The 4,964-nt window shown below is 57.1% G+C and overlaps 2 non-coding genes and 1 pseudogene across 2 annotated transcripts; all 3 read left to right on the top strand.

The window, feature by feature from the left end:
• Positions 1–1,652: 1,652 nt before the first annotated feature.
• On the top strand, positions 1,653–3,462 carry LOC144421136 (small subunit ribosomal RNA). Its single transcript, XR_013474988.1, has one exon. It is a non-coding gene; the product is annotated as a small subunit ribosomal RNA (ribosomal RNA).
• A 298-nt stretch (positions 3,463–3,760) lies between these two features.
• On the top strand, positions 3,761–3,914 carry LOC144421127 (5.8S ribosomal RNA). The gene has a single exon (XR_013474979.1). It is a non-coding gene; the product is annotated as a 5.8S ribosomal RNA (ribosomal RNA).
• Positions 3,915–4,202: 288 nt separating this feature from the next.
• LOC144421145 (large subunit ribosomal RNA) overlaps positions 4,203–4,964 on the top strand; it is a 3,692-nt pseudogene continuing 2,930 nt past the window's right edge.

Here is a 4,964-nt window from a genome sequence, read left to right as displayed (position 1 = left end):
TAAACTCGAATGAGCCAAGAAAGAGCGGCGTGCGGGGCCGGTCGGAGCGCACACATCTCTCGGTGGCTGGCGGGCGAGAGAGTGCTGCGTCGCCGGCATCGGCGTCGAAAGAAGCCGAGCCGAAAAAAGTTAAAGTACAAACGTGCAAGCATACTAACCTAACCCTAGGTAAGGCATGTTAGAGCGAAAGACAGTAAACTCGAATGAGCCAAGAAAGAGCGGCGTGCGGGGCCGGTCGGAGCGCACACATCTCTCGGTGGCTGGCGGGCGAGAGAGTGCTGCGTCGCCGGCATCGGCGTCGAAAGAAGCAGAGCCGAAAAAAGTTAAAGTACAAACGTGCAAGCATACTAACCTAACCCTAGGTAAGGCATGTTAGAGCGAAAGACAGTAAACTCGAATGAGCCAAGAAAGAGCGGCGTGCGGGGCCGGTCGGAGCGCACACATCTCTCGGTGGCTGGCGGGCGAGAGAGTGCTGCGTCGCCGGCATCGGCGTCGAAAGAAGCAGAGCCGAAAAAAGTTAAAGTACAAACGTGCAAGCATACTAACCTAACCCTAGGTAAGGCATGTTAGAGCGAAAGACAGTAAACTCGAATGAGCCAAGAAAGAGCGGCGTGCGGGGCCGGTCGGAGCGCACACATCTCTCGGTGGCTGGCGGGCGAGAGAGTGCTGCGTCGCCGGCATCGGCGTCGAAAGAAGCCGAGCCGAAAAAAGTTAAAGTACAAACGTGCAAGCATACTAACCTAACCCTAGGTAAGGCATGTTAGAGCGAAAGACAGTAAACTCGAATGAGCCAAGAAAGAGCGGCGTGCGGGGCCGGTCGGAGCGCACACATCTCTCGGTGGCTGGCGGGCGAGAGAGTGCTGCGTCGCCGGCATCGGCGTCGAAAGAAGCCGAGCCGAAAAAAGTTAAAGTACAAACGTGCAAGCATACTAACCTAACCCTAGGTAAGGCATGTTAGAGCGAAAGACAGTAAACTCGAATGAGCCAAGAAAGAGCGGCGTGCGGGGCCGGTCGGAGCGCACACATCTCTCGGTGGCTGGCGGGCGAGAGAGTGCTGCGTCGCCGGCATCGGCGTCGAAAGAAGCAGAGCCGAAAAAAGTTAAAGTACAAACGTGCAAGCATACTAACCTAACCCTAGGTAAGGCATGTTAGAGCGAAAGACAGTAAACTCGAATGAGCCAAGAAAGAGCGGCGTGCGGGGCCGGTCGGAGCGCACACATCTCTCGGTGGCTGGCGGGCGAGAGAGTGCTGCGTCGCCGGCATCGGCGTCGAAAGAAGCAGAGCCGAAAAAAGTTAAAGTACAAACGCGATGCTAATGAGCGAGCCGTTGTCTCGACTAATATGTAGGGGGCGTTCGATTGAGCGCTTGTCGGCCTAGCAGAACGGTCGCATTGTTATGCCCGGGTTTTAGGCACCGCTGCAGGCGGCCGGCAGAGCTCTTGTTTGTGCGAAACTGATTGGATCGAGCCCGAGAGAGGGCGAGCAAAGAAAAAACGCAAATCGCTCCGCCTGGCACTGCCGGCGAGAGCGTGGACGTCGCGGCCAGCGACTGTCGAAGCTGAGTACGGCCGCAGGCGATCGCCTCGGTCTTAAACGAATGCGACGAGCACGCGCCGGGCGGCCCAGCAAGGGCCGAGCGCAGCTGTCGCAGCTATCTGGTTGATCCTGCCAGTAGTGATATGCTTGTCTCAAAGATTAAGCCATGCAGGTGCAAGTACGAGTTCTCGTAAAGCGAAACTGCGAATGGCTCATTAAATCAGTCTTGGTTTATTTGGTCTCGTAAGCGAAGTGGATAACTGTGGTAATTCTAGAGCTAATACATGCATTAAGCGCCGACTTCGGGAGGCGCGCTTTTATCAGATCAAAACCGACCGGGTTCGTCCTGTGACGTTTGATGACTCTGGATAACCACGCGGATCGTACGGTCTCTGCACCGACGACGTATCATTCAAGTGTCTGCCCTATCAACTGTCGAAGGTACGCTACGTGCCTACCTTTGTGATAACGGGTAACGGGGAGTCAGGGTTCGATTCCGGAGAGGGAGCCTGAGAAACGGCTACCACATCCAAGGAAGGCAGCAGGCGCGCAAATTACCCATTCCCGACACGGGGAGGTAGTGACGAAAAATAACAATACAGGACTCTAACGAGGCCCTGTAATTGGAATGAGTACATCCTAAAACTCTTAACGAGTATCCATTGGAGGGCAAGTCTGGTGCCAGCAGCCGCGGTAATTCCAGCTCCAACAGTGTATGCTAAAGTTGTTGCGGTTGAAAAGCTCGTAGTTGGATTTTGGGCGAGCGCCGCCGGTCCGTCGCAAGGCGTGTCACTGGTTGCGTTCGCCTCACCTTCGGTTCTCCGTCGGTGCTCTTGACTGAGTGTCGGCGGTGGCCGATAAGTTTACTTTGAAAAAATTAGAGTGTTCAAAGCAGGCTGTTCGCCTGCATAGTGTTGCATGGAATAATGGAATAGGACCTCGGTTCTATTTTGTTGGTTTTCGGAGCACGAGGTAATGATTAAGAGGGACAGACGGGGGCGTCCGTACTCTGCCGTTAGAGGTGAAATTCTTGGATCGGCGGAAGACGAACTACTGCGAAAGCATTCGCCAAGAATGTTTTCTTTAATCAAGAGCGAAAGTCAGAGGTTCGAAGACGATCAGATACCGTCCTAGTTCTGACTATAAACGATGCCAACTAGCGATCGGGAGGCGTTACCATGACGACCTTTCCGGCAGCTTCCGGGAAACCAAAGTCTTTGGGTTCCGGGGGAAGTATGGTTGCAAAGCTGAAACTTAAAGGAATTGACGGAAGGGCACCACCAGGAGTGGAGCCTGCGGCTTAATTTGACTCAACACGGGGAAACTCACCCGGCCCGGACACAGGTAGGATTGACAGATTGAGAGCTCTTTCTTGATTCTGTGGGTGGTGGTGCATGGCCGTTCTTAGTTGGTGGAGCGATTTGTCTGGTTAATTCCGATAACGAACGAGACTCTGGCATGCTAAATAGTTACGCGACCTTCTCGGTCGGCGTCTAACTTCTTAGAGAGACTAGTGGCGTTTAGCCACACGAGATTGAGCAATAACAGGTCTGTGATGCCCTTAGATGTCCGGGGCCGCACGCGCGCTACACTGAGTGAAGCAGCGAGTGTCTAACCTAGGCCGAAAGGTCCGGGTAACCCGTTGAACCTCATTCGTGATTGGGATAGGGACTTGCAATTGTTTCCCTTGAACGAGGAATTCCCAGTAAGCGCAAGTCATCAACTTGCGTTGATTACGTCCCTGCCCTTTGTACACACCGCCCGTCGCTACTACCGATTGAATGGTTTAGTGAGATCCTTGGATCGGCCCCGTCGCGGCTGGCAACGGCCGCGTCGGCGTGTCGAGAAGACGATCAAACTTGATCATTTAGAGGAAGTAAAAGTCGTAACAAGGTTTCCGTAGGTGAACCTGCGGAAGGATCATTACCGAAAGTGGTGGTAGGCCCCGGCCGACCGCGCACTTAATTGTCTTTGGGTGCCGCCGAGAGGGCGGCCGTCAATCGGGGTTCCGCCCCGTGCGACACGCGTAACACGTTGGCATAGCAAGGCAGCCGAGTGCTATGGTGGCTTCTGGGCACCGCGCTCGATGTGCCGCCGGCCCAGCCCGGCGGTCGCTCGGCGCCGTTTGTTGGTGTTTTTGTGCAGTTGTTGTCGGTGGTGGTTTTGTGGTCGATCCCACAGTGTGACGTCCGCGCGCTTCGGCGCCGGGCGAAACGTCGAGGACGACTCTTAACGGTGGATCACTCGGCTCGCGAGTCGATGAAGGACGCAGCCAAGTGCGAGAAGTAATGTGAATTGCAGAACACATTGAACGTCGACCTTCTGAACGCAAATTGCGGTCTCGGGTCAATCCCGGGACCGCGTCTGCCTCAGGGTCGCGTTCGTCCTCACCCGAGGGCCGTCGCCTGGCCTCTGCGAAGACGGCCGGGCGTCGCCCCAAGTTGAAGCGGTCGCCGAGCTTTCTCGGCGCGACCGCGTGTCCCGTACACCGCCGGCCCCTTGACGTGTTCAACTACGTTCGAGGGGCGGGTCCAGGTCGGTCGGTCCGGTCACGAGATCAAGACCGACCGTGGGCCAAGGCGGCGACGGTACGCGCTCGGTCGGCGCCGGCGGCGACGACTTGCGATGCCAGCGGGCCGTGTAAGAAGCGGCCCGCTTGACACATACGACCTGAGTTCAGGCGAGAGCACCCGCTGAATTTAAGCATATTATTAAGCGGAGGAAAAGAAACCAACAGGGATTCCCTGAGTAACGGCGAGTGAACCGGGAAGAGTCCAGCGTCGAATCTGCGCGCTTTTCGAGCGCGCCGAGTTGTGACGTACGGAAGTCCCAGTGCGGCTGACGGCGAGCGCCGGTGTCCTTCTGATCGAGGCCTCGACCCACGGCGGGTGTTAGGCCCATAGAGGCGCTTGCCTTGGCCGCTTCGGGTCTTCTCGGAGTCGGGTTGTTTGGGAATGCAGCCCAAAGCGGGTGGTAAACTCCACCTAAGACTAAATACGGTCGCGAGACCGATAGCGGACAAGTACCGTGAGGGAAAGTTGAAAAGCACTTTGAAGAGAGAGTTCAAGAGTACGTGAAACCGTTGAGAGGCAAACGGGAGGGCCCGTCAGGTCGCCGGCTCGCTTTCAGTTGGGTGCGGGGGCGCGCCGTCTCTGTTCGCGGACGCTTAAGGCGCCGCTGCCGAGTCGGCTCGCGCACCGTCTCAGCGCACTAGCGACCGGCGCGTGTCACGACCGGTTTGCCGTCGGTCTAAGTCCCCGCGCGAAGGTGGCCTCCGCTCCGGCGGGGGTGTTACAGCGCGCGGGCGGTGCGGCCCGGCGGCGGATCGAGGAAAGGATGCCGCGCGCTCTCTGTGTGCGGCCGTCGCCGTTCGGCTGGCTTGTCGTTCGCCTGCACTGTACGCAGTGCCGGTGTTCGGCGGGCTGCCG

This window comes from Styela clava, chromosome 3 (assembly GCF_964204865.1).
Source record: "Styela clava chromosome 3, kaStyClav1.hap1.2, whole genome shotgun sequence".
Lineage (NCBI taxonomy): Eukaryota > Metazoa > Chordata > Ascidiacea > Stolidobranchia > Styelidae > Styela > Styela clava.
Note: the sequence above shows the minus strand (reverse complement) of the source record. Positions and strands in the feature narration are given on the sequence as shown.